Below are 19,529 nucleotides of genomic sequence, written 5' to 3' on the forward strand. Positions count from 1 at the left end.
GAAGGCTGGAGGCAGTGGAGATGTCATGTCTGAGGGCAATGTGTGGTGTGAATATAATGCAGAGAATTCGTAGTTTGGAAGTTAGGAGGAGGTGTGGGATTACCAAAACTGTTGTCCAGAGGGCTGAGGAAGGGTTGTTGAGGTGGTTCGGACATGTAGAGAGAATGGAGCGAAACAGAATGACTTCAAGAGTGTATCAGTCTGTAGTGGAAGGAAGGCGGGGTAGGGGTCGGCCTAGGAAGGGTTGGAGGGAGGGGGTAAAGGAGGTTTTGTGTGCGAGGGGCTTGGACTTCCAGCAGGCATGCTTGAGCGTGTTTGATAGGAGTGAATGGAGACAAATGGTTTTTAATACTTGACGTGCTGTTGGAGTGTGAGCAAAGTAACATTTATGAAGGGATTCAGGGAAACCGGCAGGCCGGACTTGAGTCCTGGAGATGGGAAGTACAGTGCCTGCACTCTGAAGGAGGGGTGTTAATGTTGCAGTTTAAAAACTGTAGTGTAAAGCACCCTTCTGGCAAGACAGTGATGGAGTGAATGATGGTGAAAGTTTTTCTTTTTCGGGCCACCCTGCCTTGGTGGGAATCGGCCGGTGTGATAATAAAAAAAAAATATATAAATCTGATGATATCAATAAAATTACGAGCAATATATCACTGCCAGTAATCATACCGATAACAATAAATATATCAGTGACATTTATTCTAATGATATTTATTGGGAGTAGTAATTATATCTATAATAATAAAAATAAATTGTACAGTATATCAGAAATAGTTATTTTACTAAGAATATATCAGCAAATATTAACCAATGGTTGTAGGTATAATACATATACTACTAAAAATTATATTATTTAGTATATCAGTACGTATTCACAAAAACCTCTCACTCAGAGCAACTTTATAACGAAGTTACGAATATTCTGGGACCATTGTTAAGTCACAAATGGGACGAGAAATGAAGAGAAGGCCAAATGACCGTGCGGTAGGGGACTTGGAACAAAGGACTGGTGATGGTAGTAGTAGTAGTTGTTGTTGTTGTAGTGGAGGACGGAGAATTAGCAACAGTAGTAGTAGTAGAAAGGTAGCAGCAGTGGTAGTAGCAGTAATGAGTTAGTGGCAACAGAGTAGAGTTAGTCACAACGCCTCAGTCACAAGTACTAGAGCATTCGCTCACTCCGGGGGATTATCCTGGGCACGACAAGAAAGATTCTAGCAACACTCCTGCTGACGACCCGCAATGTAAAACTGTCCAGTTTCTTCAGTACTGGTGACTTTTTCATCGCCGTTTGCTTGAGCGTGACGAAGCCTATAAGATCGTCACCCCTTCGTCTATAAACGTTCTCAAGGACCTTGACTTTGATGTAGTTCCTTCCCATGCCTTAATCGCCAAGAGATCTGTGTTTGTAAAGCTGGATCGCAGTTCCAACAGCCTATCAAAAGGCGAACTGAAACGACTCATTGAAGATCCACTCCACAAAAATTCCAGCTACGTTTAAATTCATCTCCACTTCAAGGTTCGATGCGTTGTGTGTTCAGAGATGTTCTCCTGCATACCACTGTTGTAACGCGTGGTTATTTCAGCTACTTTCGCCTTCCTGTCAGCTTGAACCAGTCTGGCAATTTTCCTCTGACCTCTCCTCTTATTAATAAGGCACTCACTCAGGGACTGCCACGTGATTATCTGATTAGATATTAGCATTAAAAAGAAGGTATACAGGTGTACCTAATAAACTGACCACTGTATGTGTGTGTCTGTGTGTGCGTCTTAGTGAGTCTATATATGTGTGCTGTGTATAATATCCAAATATATATATATATATATATATATATATATATATATATATATATATATATATATATATATATATATATATATATATATATATATATAAATATAATATTTATTTATGCATTCTTGAGCTGCATAGATTGCATCAGAATCGACGCTGGATACTGAAGCATTTTTAGTCTGGAAGTGATTTGGGAAACAGAATTTGTTTGAAATCTGACATGTATGTCGGGGATATATATTGCGATATGCGGCAACAGAAAGTTTTTTTTTTCTATGAATTACACATCTCTTCACAATCTATCATACTTTATCAAGTATTTGTTTTTTCAAAGAATTATTTTTTTATTCCTGTGTAACTGGGTAGTTATGTGAAATGGGTTTCAAACGTAGCGGCTGGTTATACTGACTGATCTGGGAAGTGCTTATACGTGGAGATGACTGATTTGTGTATATACGTCATTCTTTGCGTAGAATAGGTATCACCATTCGGTTCGGTTATCTAAGACTAATAAAACTGTGTTTTCCCTAAGAAGAAATATGTCCACATCATAATATTGACCATCGAAGTCCTGATTCTTCCTTGATCAAATACACAAAACCTCGTTCTTCTTTAAGCTGTCGCCTTTCATTCGTAGTTCGTGTTACACCATCACCTGTAGTTTACAATGCACCTTCAGTTGTAGTTAACCTTACACATTCACCTGTTGTGGACCTTACACCAGCATCTTAGAACAAGAATCTCTGTTGACCAGGTTGTTAGACTAACCGTTGGAATTCTTTTTGTAAGGAGGTCGAGTCTCCGAGTTTGATGTTTTTATTGTCTTCTCCAAGAGTTTTTTTTTAAATTCCTGTATGTGTGTGTGTGTGTACTCACCTAGTTGTAATCACCTAGTTGTGGTTGCAGGGGTCTATTCACAGCTCCTGGTCCCGCCTCATGACTGTTTCCTACTAGGTCCTCTCTCTCCCTCCTCCAGTAAGCTTTATCAAACCTCGTCTTAAAACTATGTATGGTTCCCGCCTCCACTAAGTCGCTTTCTAGGCTATTCCACTCCTTGACAACTGTATGACTCACGAAATACTTACTATCATCCCTTTGACTCATAGGAAACGTCAACTTCCATTTGTGACCCCTTGTTTCTGTGTCCCATCCCTGGAATATCCTGTCTTTGTCCACTTTGTCAATTCCTCGCGGTATTTTATAAGTCATTATCATGTCTCCCCTGACCCTCCTGTGTGTGTGTGTGTGTGTGTGTGTGTGTGTGTGTGTGTGTGTGTGTGTGTGTGTGTGTGTGTGTGTGTGTGTGTGTGTGTGTGTGTGTGGCGCATGTGCAAAGGCACATAAATATTTGTGACTGTACACGCATGCTTACTTGTGGATGTTTGAGTGCCGGGCCTATAAAAAAAATTGAACGATTTACAACAAAATAGGAAGCTGATAACTTTTTGTTGCAGATTTCATGGTGGGTAAATATAGATTATCTAACTGACAGAGATATACACACAGTACAACGTTCACACATACACTTATACAGCCACGTAAGTAAAAACAAAAGTAATTAACATAAACACATTATGAAATGTAAATACAAGTCCGAGATTTTCAGTAAGTAACCTAAACCTGGTGGGTGAGTTGGCTGGACGCTTCGTCTTGTCTAGCTGGCCTACTGTTCCAGGCTGTCTTGGTGGGTGTAATTACAGGACGCAGTTTTCTGTGTGTCCCCTCCTGTAATTCCACCCATCTGGACAGTCTCTACAGTAGACCAGCTAGACGAGACGAAGTTCTCATCCAGCAGTCATTGGAAGGGGCCAAAAACCTTAGGGAAGTGGGGAACCACTCACCTGGGAAATATAAAGTGCGGAGCCTGCGGAAGTGAAGAAGGAAGTTCATCTGGGGGGGGGACACAGATGAACTTCTGGAGACACGGGACTAGGGAAAGCACTGGAAGTGGTGAGTGTGGAAGGGCTGACATCAAGGGCCCCACGAATGGAGACCTGGAAACACGAACCAGAAAGTAAGCAAAGAGAAGGCAAAAGAAAGAGGGGCAGTACCTTGGAAAAGTGGGAAAGAGAGAATACCTGAGGGGACACAGGTGGACTCCCGGACACATGGATCTGAGGGAACCCCCAAGATGGTAGAGAGAGAGAGAGAGGGGGGCGGACCTTAAAGACGAACCACTGGCCTCCACGTGGCAAGGTCTGGTACCTGAGAGATAACTCAGAGGCTGACAGTGGTCGCATACCTTTTTATTAATTTATTATTTTTTTAATGAAGACATAGAAGAGAATTTTTTTTTTAGTTTCAGGATGTTGAATAGTGATATGGACAAGTTAGTATTATAGGCAGACTTTATTGCAGCAACATAAAAACAACACACAAAACAAAATATGACAAAAGAGTTATACAGCATCATGCCAAAAAAAAAGCAAGAACAGTACATTAATATGCAACAACAGTACGGTAACATACAAAAGCATGTGAATAGTAGAGTAACGCACATAAAAAGTACAGTAACACACAGAACATTCATGCAGAACAGTCAGGTTTGGAAGGTTTACAAGTAACAACAACATTGTTCATTCACAGTCAACGGTATTGCTGCTTCACATGACGTAACAGATATTTTATTTTGCCCATACACAGTTTTCTGACATAAACAGATCACAAAATACCCTCAGATCTCAGTGTATCTGTGACTTCTTGTATATCACAGCTTATATACTGAAACAGATACATGAGATAATGAGAGCTGCGTCCAGTGAGGATAGTGAAAAATACTTTAAACAAAATAGAATCTGCAACGATCGTCGTGTCAGTGAAGAATGAAACAAAAGCCAGTTAAAAATTTGTGTGTAACAGCATTAGTCATTTAGATCACTGTTTTCAGAACTTATTTTCTATGGAGATGATTTCACGGATATAAATACATTTGAAGATGAATGCCTATGAAAGTGATTTTGTCATATATATTTTATTTTTTTGGAAATGTGTGAAAATGAGTGCACGAGCTTGTGGGCGCAACTGCTTATGAAGCTATCAGATTATGGAGACGACTCTTTCGTTCGTGTGAATGTGAATGCTAACGTCACTGGAGAAGTCTGGCTGGATGTCTTATATGCAATGAAAGAGAGTTTGATCATCCACATTCTTTCCACATTTACCACAGTTGAAGAAGAAAACATAGTAGGCAAAGATACTGAAATCCTGGTTGTCCAGACCGTAGACTTTATCGGTGTTCATTCTCCTTCAAAGAAGGTTCTATGATGCCCGTGAGGGGCTCCTGATCCAAGGAATTAGCTCTGACCTACCCTTCCTTGGATCTAACTTGATTATCGCCGAGTCCCACAGGTGCTGTATAACCCCTATGGGTTCAGCGCTTCTCCACAAATATAATAATAATATTATTATTATTAATTGTATTATAATTATTATTATTATTATCAAATGCTTGTGGTTAAATATATGTGTTTATAAGTTTATGTATTCTGACGGAGCTTAAAATAACTTAATTATTTTAGCCTCTCTAAAAGCCGAGGAAAATGGAAGTTAAGAAATTAGAAGCATTGAAAAAATAACAATGACAATAAAATATATGATGGAAAATTAGGAACATCAGGCGACCCCCGGGGACACACACACACACACACACAAGAAGAGGTATGATAAAGTTCAGGAAGAGACAGGAAGAGTGACCTACCAGCGGCCAGTGAAGAGGCGGGGACAGGAGCTGCGACTCGACCCCTGCAACCACAACTAGGTGAGTACACACACACAATTAACCAAGCACTCGACTAATTTCACTCCCTTCAGCGAATAAAAACACACAATACCGAGACTGGAACAATACACAAATAACCCGACTTGGACTGTTACCCATTGGTCCAAGTCGTCTTAAGTTTCGGCCTTGTTGAGTTATTTGTGTTGTATCCACCCCTCTCCCTCACACTGGTGTTACCACACCAGTTCAACCAAGCTGTCCTCTTCCTCACACTGGTGTTACCACACCAGTTCAACCAAGCTGTCCTCTTCCTCACACTGGTGTTACCACACCAGTTCAACCAAGCTGTGAAAGGAAGCACATACTCGCAGATGAAGACATTTTATAAAGAACACGCTTCGTCGCTTTTAGCGAAACGTTGAGTTATTAAATATCTTAAATTTGTACATACGTGTATATGAGGTACTCTCTCTCTCTCTCTCTCTCTCTCTCTCTCTCTCTCTCTCTCTCTCTCTCTCTCTCTCTCTCTCTATCTCTCTCTTTTTTTTTTTTCTTTTTTTTTTTTTACTCAGGGTTTGACAAGGTTAAGGATCCCTGGCTTTATTGACAAGCTAAGAGCTGTTACCTACATCAGCTCATTTGAAAGTATTTTTATGGTTATGAAACATACAAGCAGGGAACAGGATGAAGTTGGAGCCATCTGTAGGCCAGCATTTTCATTTCTCTCTCTCTCTCTTCTCTCTTCTCTCTCTCTCTCTCTCTCTCTCTCTCTCTCTCTCTCTCTCTCTCTCTCTCTCTCTCTCTCTCTCTCTCTCTCTCTCTCTCTCTCTCTCATTCTCTCTCTCTCTCTCTCTCTATCTCTGTCTCTCTCTCTTTCTCTCTTTATCTCTCTCTGTTTCACTTTCTTTTCTCCCTACCTCCCCTCCCCACTTTCCCTGCCCTCTGCATCTTTCCATCTCCCTCCCCACACTGTCCACTCCTTATTTATTCTACCTAGCTTCCTTCTCCTCGCTTTCTTGCCCTCAAAACCCATTTCTCCCTTTATTAACTCTCCTTCCTCTCCGTCTCCTCTTCTCCCTCCTCTAACCCATTTTGTTCCCTTCCCAACTTCTCTCACTTTTCATTCAACTTTTTATATGTTCCTCGACATTCCCTTTTTTTCCCCTTACCTTCCTCTTACATTTTCCTCTCCTGCTCCTCTCTACTCCTTCCGTTTCTCCTATTTTCCCCTTATTTACTAATTATCCCTTTCCCTGCACATTCCACTCATCTGGTCCCTCTTGCCACTAAACCGACCTCGCAGCCCTCTAAGACAGGAGGACCAAGGAAGACATTATTAAGACATAGAAGATCCTTGAAAGACGTAATTAGGCAGAGCGAGTATTTGAAAGAAGAGACCCGAGTACAAGAAGAATATTTGATAGAAGAGGACCCTGTACAAGAGGAATATTTGAAAGTAAAGAACCAGGTAAAAGGAAAACAAAAAAAATGGAAGATAGAAATGCATTTGGATGAAGGAGTCGTGAACGCAGATTCCGTACTCAGTTTAAAGAGTAGGTACAGCAGTGGCTACTGCACCAGGAATAGTGTGTGACACACACTCACACACACACACACACACACACACACACATATACATACATACATACATACATACATACATACATACATACATACATACATGCATACATGCATGCATGCATACGTACATACATATATACATATATACATACATACATACATACATACATACATACATACATACATACATACATACATACATACATACATACATACATACATACATACGTACATACATACATACATACATGCATACGTACATACATACATACATACATGCATACGTACATACATACATACATACATACATACATACATACATACATACATACATACATACATACATGCATACATACATACATACATGCATGCATGCATACGTACATACATATATACATACATACATACATACATACATACATACATACATACATACATACATACATACATACATACATACATACATACATACATACGTACATACATACATACATACATACATACATACGTAGCTGGCACATGAAATACAATATGAACCAGTTCTAATTGTCTTTCGTAAAACCTACATATGCAGGTAATTCATTATGGTAATGAGACCGATAATTTAATTAAATAATTAACGTAATTGGTCAAAAACAATCCTAGCAAAGACCTAAATGATAATGACTTTTTGACCAACGACTAGAGTAAACAATATCGATATTTAGTGGTTAATAAGGTTTAAAGCCTAGCGACTTCACAAATATCACTAAGGCTGGATGTCACACCTAAACTTGCAGTCAGGAATACCTGAATCACAAGAAATAGGCTCCAAATTAGTGTCTGTTGATATACACTGATAGATACAACCTTTATACATATAGTACCTTGATCAATTTTTCTTTGGTGTTCGCCTGCAGAAGAAATCAATGAATAAGCAAATTGTATTTATACTAAAAAGGTTGTATGTATGTTGGTAGAATTACCGACAATATGTAAAGTAAAAGGACATAAGTGCAACTAATGTGACATTTTATTGTGGCAACGTTTCGCTCTCCAGGAGCTTTGTCAAGCCGTTACAAACAATACATGGACACAAAGGGTATATATAGGCATAGAGCGAGGTGTAATACCAGTGGTAGTAGTAGTAGTAGTGATATAAGTTGTAGTAGTAGTAGTAGTAGTAGTAATACAATATGGTAGAACAATTAACTTGCACTTGAGTAAAAGGATATAAAAGCTATTACTTGGGTAGCATAAAAATAGGTTAGACAAATATTTCTATTGAAGGTTGGATTAGAGAAGGTCTTTTTCGGTGTTCATCCTCTGTAATGTTCTTGTGTAGTATTAACAGGAGAGACTATGTGATGGCAAGGTTTACTGTTTTCAGGAGGATTCTTACTAAGACTTCGGAGATGGTGAAGCTGCCTTTGTTTTGTTTAATAGTATTAGAAACAGCGATTAGTGCTGATTCAAGGCACTTGCGTCTGTGGAAATTAGTTTCTTTGATCACTACTCCGGCGCCCTTGAATTTCATGAGATAATTGGTGGAATTTCGGTGTTGTACGCAGGCGTTGCACAGGTTATCGTTCCTACATGCAAAGATGTGTTCATTGAGGCGGGTTTCGAGGTTTCTTGCTGTTTCACCTACATAAATCTTGTCACAGCCTCCACAGGGTATAGTGTAAACCCCTGCGTTGACTGGTTCATGGTGCTTGGATTTTGTCCTGGTTAGATCCTTTATTGAAGTGCTGGAAGCGATGGCGACTCTAATGTTACCTTGTGCAAGTACTTTACGTTCAATGCAACCTAAGATTTCAAGTTTACCGGAAACCTACAAATAAAAATGATCTCACACATTTCTGTTCTAGTCAAGATACTAAAATCAAAAGAGGCATCATTATCGGATTCTTCATAAGAGCGTTCCGAATTTGTAGTCCTGAGTTTCTTAACGAGGACTGTACATACACTTAAAATAAGGTTGAGCTAAAGTTTGGGTTACACACAATGCAGGTTACTGATATACTTGTGTTGCCCCGAGTATCTGGAGACCTGGAGTTTACCTTGAGAGGGTCGGTCTGAGACCAGGCCTCGTAGTGGATCAGGGTTTGATCAATTAGGCTGTTACTGTTGGCTGCACGCAAACTGACGTACGAACCACAACCCGGTTGGTCAGGTACTGACCAGTAGAGATGTACTTCTGCTGTAAACAAAATAAAGAAAATATTTGTGAAGCTGTCTATTTGAGTTATAGCATCCTCTTGGAACATGCAGTAACAAAGTGGAAACAACTTCTGAGTGAAGGACTAGTCCCCATCACGCTGGAACATGCGGTAACAGAGTGGTAACAAGCTCTGCGTGAAGAAGAGTTCACGTCCTCTGATCGGCAAGTAGCCATTTTTTATCTCTCTCTAACGCTCTATCTGTCTGTCTGTCTGTCTGTCTGTCTGTCTGTCTCTGTCTATCTGTCTGTCTGTCTGTCTGTCTGTCTCTCTCTCTCTCTCTCTCTCTCTCTCTCTCTCTCTCTCTCTCTCTCTCTCTCTCTCTCTCTCTCTCTCTCTCTCTCTCTCTCTCCCTCTCACTCTCTTTTTCCCTGCCCTCCCTTTCGTTCTTCTTTTTCCCTTTATTTCTCTATCCACTTCACTCTAAAACATAAAACACTCTTATAATCCCTAAGTTTTTACCTCATTCAAAGGAACTCTTTTGAGTAAACGAGAAAAATAAACACACAGTCATTTATCATTTAATAAATAAACACAAACAATATAAACTATTCAAATAAGATTCGACTCTGATTTTTTTTTACAACATTGGACTTTGATTAAAATTGCTCACTGAAGTTCCAGCTCCGGCGTCTAATTCTCTTCTTGTCCGAAGTTTTAATTATCTTGAGAGTGATAACAGCAGCTCCTCAGTCTCTGGTGCACAGTCACACGTTACTTTTAAACCTAAATATGGAGTGTAATTTACTTCTACCCGTTGATTATTATTATTAGTAGTAATTTGATAAGGTTTCACACATACACACATGCCTTGTTCAACCCCAAAACCGAGTTGAATATGGTTTCAACACTGCTGTCAGTCTCATGACTCAGAATTTTCACTGAAACTATGGAAACATAACGTCCGAGGGGTTTGCCAAATTGCAATGGGTCGTATTCTCTCCATCCTATTTTCTCTGAGTGCAGAGTGATGCACCGGGTCTCAGGGACGCCTCCAGCCGGGCTCACATGGGTAGATCTAGTGAGCCCAGGGAAAAAAACTTCTCTCAAACATCACCAAATGATGATGTTTTATATGCTGTGGTTTTATATGTTGTGGGAGTGGTAAGTGCTCCAGAAGAATTAACATATTTTCTTGCTGGTTTGGGATCTGATTTGACGCTTCATGTGTTCTTTTGCTTAAAGTTCTTCGGCGGGTGTTTATCGCACTAGACGAGAGACGGATGAGGTTGTATATATATATATATATATATATATATATATATATATATATATATATATATATATATATATATATATATATATATATATATATATATATATATATATACATATATATATATATATATATATATATATATATATATATATATATATTATATATATATATGTATATATATATATATATATATATATATATATATATATATATATATATATGTATATATATATATATATGTATATATATATATATATATATATATATATATATATATATATATATATATATATATGTATATATATATATATATATATATATATATATATATATATATATATATTATATATATATGTGTATATATATACATTAAAAAATTCAAAATTATTATTAGCAGTAATAGTAATTATTATTATTATTATTACGAAGCACCGTTTAATCCTTACATAATTACATTTTTTTTTAATTGTGTTTACTTTTTTTTAAGTCAGTTGTAGTAAATACTGTATTTACAATTTAATTGTTGTTAAATTCTTTCATTATTGTCTTCCATATGTCTGGTAACCTTTGTTATTTAAACTCATTTCTAAATTCACTCTTAAACTATTACTCTTTTCATACTTATCCGTACTTATTTTATAGTTACCATTAAATTCATTTAAATATAAATACATTTCTGTAAACTAGCTTGAATACTTGAGCGTATCCCGTGTTTACGAGAGACTGCACGCGGCTTCCCAGTAAAATACGTGCGTGTAAATTCATGGTGTCCGGGAATCTGATTGGAATCGATTTTAAGTGTCGGCTGCTTGGCATTAAGGTTGACTGAGGAGGATCGCACTTGGCTTCACCTCAATGCCTTAATGAAGCAGCGCTCCTGGAAGACACGAGAAGTTGTGAAAGTTATTCAACACCAAACGTGAGTTAATAGTTTTAGTATCAATATAATGTTTACAGATACTACCTAATATGCACAGTCACACGTTACTTTTAAACCTAAATATGGAGTGTAATTTACTTCTACCCGTTGATTATTATTAGTAGTAGTTTCCCCGGTGTTGCTGTGTCAGACAAGTATAATAATATTATTGATGGATAATACCAAGCTGATAACTAAAACACATGTACAACACCTGAGTATCATTATTTTGAAGACGTCTCGTTAACCTGTGACTCGTTTAATTCTGGACAGATCTTTCTTACTAGAGACTCAAGAAGATGAGTTAATCAGTCCCTTAGCCTTGACGGCTGTTCAATCCTTAGCCATGATTAATCTGAAGCAGAGGCAGGAGAAAGGACACTTATATACTAGAACCTGAAATAAAGTGCAGCAGGTGAAGGCATCGTTACAGACGGGTGGGGCACATTAGTGGAAGTAGGTTATGCCCGCGAGTTGGGCCAGAATTAGTAAACATATCCACTGAACTAATTCCATTTGTCGGTATTGCATACCATTAATTTAATGTAATGATAGAACAACACCATAGAGTCTTAGTCCGGAGGATATCGTCAACAGCCTATTGGCTAAACTCTGATCCGATTCTTGAGACTGATCTACCTCCACTAGTGGGTCCCGCTCATCTGTGATAATCTGTTTCTTCTCTTCATGTCACCGAAAACGGTGGAAAATAACTGACGTGTTAAAATACATGGAAATTAACATTATAAGAAAATTTCTGTTGTATTTTAATTTCAAATTGAGGATGAGATCAATGAGGTCGTTTATCTTACGAGTTTTAACCTTTCTGTTACAGTGGCTGTTACTGGTCTCTTTTGTAGTCGTGATGTTAAAACAGAAAAAAAATAAATACCGCAATAAAATTGGAAACTAACAATACCTTACTCACCTAGTGACTGTATAGTCTTATATATTCTTGTAAATTCTTGTGGATTATCTATAGTTTTTTAACCTTTTAATTTTCTGTCTTATCAGAGCTAAGTTTAAAGGCCATATTCCTATTTACTGCTTTGTTAACTCTAGTCTTTCGATTGGGAACTGAAAAGTTACCACTAAGCTACGAGCAGCTGCAGATTATGTCAGTAAAGAAATTACTGTTACAGAGGTTGTTTTGTTCACCACCACCACATCTCCAGTAAAGTTCTGCGCCATGCCGGGTGCGCTGGGTACGTTGCAATTTATTTGCGTTCATCACACGCCAATTGTCAACCAGACAATTGGCAATTCAGAATGGAGCAGTTCTGGGGCCCCCACTACTCTACTGCTCAGTTCACTTAACCAACAGCGTGAGGGCTGATTTCCCAGCCGAGGTGAGACAGTGCTTCACCCCTCATCTGTGGGTCAAACGCTTAAACACGCTGATCGTATAAACTCATGCTCTCTTGCCCGACATGCTCTGAATAACTACAGGGTTTCAACATGCTCTCAAGTGTCACCCATTTCTGTATAAACAATGTATTCTTTTGAAATAAACTTGCATTCTGTAGTGCATAACCAACTGCCATGTGTGGCTGTTTACTCTCTGGGTTTTATACTGCTGATTTAACTCTAAATATTTAGTGTACATATTTTGGTGAAGGGAATATACAGGTGAAGAAAAAGGTTTCGACCCCCCCCCCCCCCCCGTTCTGTGTTTACCCTTGGTTTTGATTGCTTGGGTTAATCCCGGTCATGATACAAATACAACAAATACAAATACAACAGGACTTGGAAGTGCGTACCTACGTTGGTAATATACCACAGCCTCAGCAAATTCTTGCGCCCAAAGCTCAGTAAAATCCGGCACCACAGCAGAGTAAAATCCTGCAACACAACGCTTGTAAAATCCTGCAACACCATCCCCAGTAAACCTGCACGACAACCCAAGTAAAGCCTTAAACGACAAACCCAGTAAAGTAATACGCCAGCACCCCAATAAAGTCCTGCACCACAACCCCCAGTAAAGTCCTATACCACAATCCCAGAAAAGTCTTGCACTCCAAGCCCAGTAAAGACTTATGCTACAACCCCAGTAAAGTCCAGCACCACAACCCCCAGCAAAGTCCAGCACCACAATCCTAGCACCACAAACCTCCATAAGCTCTATCCAACAATTACTCCATTTCCCACATCCGTCTATCGCAATTATTATCAACAATATTATAAAAAAGTGATGCGTAATGTGAGAGTGGAGAGCGTAAATCCATATCTTGCCAACGCAACGTCTAGTGAAATATTAAAATATAACTTTATCAATCTAACGTGATATATTTATGTGATATTAAAAGCATTTATCGCGGTGAAGAGGTCACAGAGGTTTTTTTTTTAATTCGTTGAAATGAGTTGGCACGAGTCATCTAGTTGAAGGATGTTTAGTGGGTAAGATATGTTATCCTGTCTTAACTTATTTCAGAGCTCTATCTAAGGTGCACTTGCGGCCACAAGTGTGCGACCAACACCAGAAGATTAAACCCTAGGGTATTATTTACTGGTTGGTGAACACAGCCTCGCTTCACTCCCCTTTCTGTCTCTTGTGTCACTACCACTACTACCCCTAACTACTACTACTTCTGTAATGAATGGTTTGAAAAACCGACAAGTTACTGTTTCCCCTTTACCACACGGAGACTCGAGCCTGCGCCAGTCCTGGTGAATGACCCACACAGGTTAAAGGGGCTGATTTGTTCTTTAGAAAGAAAGGAAAACATTGTAGACAACATTTCATTGATACTGTGTGAAGCACAGTATGTAAATAAGTTTTAAGGGAACATTTACTCTCTTGTTTCAGCGTTGTATGAGCTGCTAATACCAGTTTGCTCAAAATTTATGCTGATTTTGTGGCAAAATAGCGTCAGGGAAGAAAAAGAAAAAAAATCACTGTAGGTTTACGGATAAAATCATTTTAGTCATGGAGGTGGTCGTGCTTGTAGTATAGGAATGGTAGTCGTGGTCGTATTGGCAGTGGTGACGATGGTAGTCAAGGTGGTGGTGCTTCTGCTGTTAGAGGTGGAAGTGGACTATATCCCAGCAAAAGAAATTAGGTGAGTACACACACACATCTCTTACACATTCTGGAAGAGACAGTCACTTGCATGACTGTTTCCAGATGATGTGAAACTACTGAGTAAAATGAAAGCAGGAGATAAAGAAAATCTAGGGACGTACATAGATCAACTGCAGAAATGGTCTGACAACTACCTACTGAAATTCAAGTCCAGAATGTGTATGGTTATGAAAATTATTAACGGCCAAAGAAGACCAGAAAAGAAGTACAAGATCGGGGAACAAAGGTTGGAATCTCATTCCAGGAGAAGGCTGTAGGAGCCAGCATACCCTTGAGTATATTTCTGAGACGCACATAAAATGAATAACCCCCACAGCAAATGCTTGTTTGACAAATTTGAAATTACTCTTTTTAGGAATTTCAACATAGTCATTCACGTCACTATGCACGACATATGTCAGGTTCATCTTGGAGTATCCAAATCTGTTTAGGCATGTCAAGAAACTGGAAAAATGCATAGATTTGCACCAAGATAAGTCCCATAGCTAAGAGGTATGAACTATGAAGAGAGATTAAAGCGGCTAAACCTCGTGAAAGAGATCAGAGTTACCAGGGAAGGCATGATAACGACGTACAAAGTACTCAGAGGAATTAATAAGGTGAACAGGGAAATGCTGTTCTAGAGGCGGGAAACAGGTACGCGAGGGTGCGATGGGAAGTTAACAACACAGATAATTTACTTGGATGTTAGAGAGTATTTTTTAGCCTCAGAATGGTGAGGAAATGGAACAACCAGGATAACAAAGTAGTAGATGCAGGATATATACACAGCTTTATGAATAAGTATGATACAGCTCACGAAGGTAGGCAAGATCTGAAACTCTACCTCTGCAAAGACAGTCGAATCGAATCAAGGACGACTAGAGCTGTCGTAAGATGGGAAGGAAGAAGGATAAGGAAGGATGGAAATAACTGGAAAAGGATGGGGAGGAGGGGAAGAGGAGGAATCAAGGCAAGTGGCCCAACCACTTTGGGACATGTGGTACAAAAGTACTGGAGACGTAGATAGAGAGGCTTGACTGATGTCATTGCTTGGCTCACTAGGAGAGGATGGCGAAGGCAGCGGTAGGAGCTGGGAGTGTCAGAAGGCAGCAAGCAGGATGAGTTGGTTATGGTCTTAAACCGTTTATCAGTGCGGTAAATTGTTTTCGAGAGAGTTGTATCACACTTATGGGAGAGCTGTAGTAGTATTCGTTGCTTTGGAGTTGGTGGAGTATCTGGTTGTAGGTAGGGAATGGTCTTTCTTCGCTTTGGTACGATACAGTGTTGTCTTGGAGATGGATGAGTTCTAGGCGAGTCATGCTTGCAGGGTATAGCCTCGTGGTGTAGAATATGACAGAATATGTAGAATATGACAGTATCTCAGCACAAATAGGTGAGTACACACGCTCACAGTAATTTTGTCCACTAACACATATTAATTAAGTGTCCTTAACCTTTGAACGCTTTGGACTAAATCTTATTTGTTTTCTATCTTAGCCTAAGTCAGATTCACTGGTGAAAATTTCTCAGAGAACGGCGTACAATTTCTCACACAGCTGACGAGACGAATCAATAAATCAACATAAATCAAGAAATCAAAGATTCCGTGGCTGGCATTGTGCAAGAAGGAACTCCCAACAGGTCACAAGTGGCAGCTATGGTGAAAGAAAGTCCTAACTGGTCACAGATGGCTGGAATGGTGCATGGGTCCAGACCAGCTGGTAAAATGTGACAAGAACGGTGCTTGGGTGAAGACCAGCTGGTAAAATATGACAAGAATAGTGCATGGGTGAAGACCAGCTGGTAACAGGTGGCAGGGATAGTATAAGAGTGAAAACCAATTTACCACAAGTACTTGTGAGTGCATGGATAAGATAGTGGATAACTTTAGCGTTAACACCGAGGCTGTCTGCTGTGATGTCTGATGCAATGATGTTAAAGCGGAAGACTCTCTCCCCATTCTCCACTCCCTAGACCGCTGCCGACATGAAACTGGGAAAAAATCATACAGTACCATCTTGATAAAACGGAATGAAACATATAAGAGAAAGAGAGAAGTGGATGGACTGCAAATTACTGCTATATTTTTAGTACCGTTCCTACCGTAGCTACCGAGTAGCTACGGTAGGTCGGTAGCTGTGTCTACTAGTGGTTCTACTTATATTTACCGCTGGTTCTGCTTCTGGATGCTGTGTCTCAGATAGACATGAATTTAGGAGCAAACATCTGGGTACTAGTGGCCACTGTTATGACTGCTGCGAGTTCTACTTCTGCCACATCTATTACTTATATAGGTAGCCATTTGTTAATCATTCGTCCTGATATAGTGGAAGAGTGAAGTCCCAACTGATCACAAGTGGCTGGGCTGGAGAAAGAACGAAGATTCAGCTGGTCACAAGTGGCTAAGATACAGCAAAGAAAAAGACCAACTGAGCATAAGACCAACTAACCACGAGTAATTGGGATGGTGATAGAGGGAAGACCCATCCGGTCACAAGTCGCTGCTTTGCACCAAGAATGATGACCCAATTGGTCGCAAGTCGCTGCGCTGCACCAAGAATGATGACCTAACTAGTTGCAAGTTTTCGAGATGGTACAAACATAAAGACCAATTGGTCACAAGTGGATGAAATGGTACAAGAATAAAGACCAAAACAGTCACATGTTACTGGTACAGATGTTTATGCTTTCGCCTCTTTCCATTCCTGAAAGGTGATCCATAAAATTTAAGAGTTTTAACTTTGCATGGCGTCAAGGATTTTTCTAATCAGTTTTTACAGTGTGTGAGTGAACCTTCAGAACACTGGAATTAAAATGTTTTATGCCAGGAAACAAAATACAAACATACACCGAAAAAACAAGCAGTGTTGCTCGTTGAACAAACATGGATAAAACGACAGGGAATCAAACCTGTTAAACTGACATAAACACAAAGTGGCCGGTAAATTATCATGTCTGTTGAACAGACACAGAATGTTGGGCCATTTTACTCAATAAACAACTGAACAGATTGAGAAAGAGAGTGTAAAAGACCATCTTTCTTGTTAAATGAACAGAATGACATTTTACTCCTGGAAAAGAGAATCTCCCAAGGAAGGTGACTCGATGGCGGTGAGGGGCTCTAGATCCAAGAACTTATCCACCCTCTTCCTTGGGTCGAACCTGAATACCTCCCACTCACTAGATGCTATGAACCCCATGGGTTTAGCACTTCCTCTTGATTAAAATAGAATTTTTGAAAAATGGGAGAGAGAACAGCATATCAGTCACAGTCTTTAAACAAACACAGATGCAGAACGACAAACCACATTGCTCGTTGAAAGCAGAAACAGTGATAAACCACATTACTCGTTGAACATAGACATAATGAAAAACCCTCTTGCTAACCGAACAAACAAGGACACACTGTCAAACCATCTTGCTCACTGAACAAACACAGACAAACATAACAATAAACCATCTTGCCCGTTCAACACAAATACAGAACGACAAACCACCTTGCTCATTGACCAGAGAAAACGACAAGCATAACACCATTGCACCTGCTGAGTTGACGAACTAATGAACCCCCTTCCCTCCTGGTTCTCTACTCCCAGTCATCCATTCCTCTTGCAAAACGACCCTTAATGGTAAGGTTATTAACTCTTATTACCCCCCGGGTAACAACCGTAGCAGCGACTACTGAATACCCCCAGGGTATTGACAACAAAGGTGGGGTTTGCCCTGCCAACCTCTGACAACTTACGTGAGGCCAAAAAGATTTATTACCCCGCGACAACCTGTAATTCGTGGTATCAATCTGACAACTTCCTCGCTAATTTACAGTAATGCTCCAACTTATTTTCCCATTAAGGCTGTAAACTTTGTATGTAGGGCTAAAATTTCGAAAGTAATTGCCTTTCATTAGCGAGTTGATTGCACGAAGGAAATTAATGAAAAAACTTGGAAGTTTGTGTGTGTGTGTGTGTGTGTGTGTGTGTGTGTGTGTGTGTGTGTGTGTGTGTGTGTGTGTGTGTGTGTGTGTGTGTGTGTGTGTGTGTTAGTTATCATTTGGTCCTAGGCACATGTCGATTAGACACTAGGCCTGTTGTATGTTCATGCATATGTGTGTATGTGTGTTAGTGTGTGTGTGTGTGTGTGTGTGTGTGTGTGTGTGTGTGTGTGTGTGTGTGTGTGTGTGTGTGTGTGTGTGTGTGTGTGTGTGTATGTGTGTCTTAGTTACCATTTGGTCCTAGGCACATGTCGATTAGACACTAGGCCTGTTGTATGTGCATGTGTGTGTGTGTGCGTGTGTGTGTGTGTGTGTGTGTCTGTGTGTGTGTGTGTCTGTGTGTTAGTTACCATTTGGTCCTAGGCACATGTCGATTAGACACTAGGCCTGTTGTATGTGCATGCATGTGTATGTGTGTGTGTGTTAGTGTGTGTGTGTGTACTCACCTAGTTGTACTCACCTAGTTGAGGTTGCAGGGGTCGAGTCCAAGCTCCTGGCCCCGCCTCTTCACTGGTCGCCACTAGGTCACTCTCCCTGAACCATGAGCTTTATCGTACCTCTGCTTAAAGCTATGTATGGATCCTGCCTCCACTACAACTCTTCCCAAACTATTCCACTTTCTGACTACTCTGTGGCTGAAGAAATACTTCCTAACATCCCTGTGATTCATCTGTGTCTTCAGCTTCCAACTGTGTCCCCTTGTTGCTGTGTCCAGTCTCTGGAACATCCTGTCTTTGTCCACCTTGCCAATTCCTCTCAGTATTTTGTAAGTCGTTATCATGTCCCCCCTATCTCTCCTGTCCTCCAGTGTCGTCAGGTTGATTTCCCTTAACCTCTCCTCGTAGGACATACCTCTTGGCTCTGGGACTAGTCTTGTGGCAAACCTTTGCACTTTCTCTAGTTTCTTTACATGCTTGGCTAGGTGTGGGTTCAAACTGGTGCCGCATACTCCAATATGGGCCTAACGTACATGGTGTACAGGGTCCTGAACGACTCCTTATTAAGATGTCGGAATGCTGTTCTGAGGTTTGCCAGGCGCCCATA

This window comes from Cherax quadricarinatus, chromosome 54 (genome assembly GCF_038502225.1).
Source record: "Cherax quadricarinatus isolate ZL_2023a chromosome 54, ASM3850222v1, whole genome shotgun sequence".
In the NCBI taxonomy this organism is placed as follows: domain Eukaryota; kingdom Metazoa; phylum Arthropoda; class Malacostraca; order Decapoda; family Parastacidae; genus Cherax; species Cherax quadricarinatus.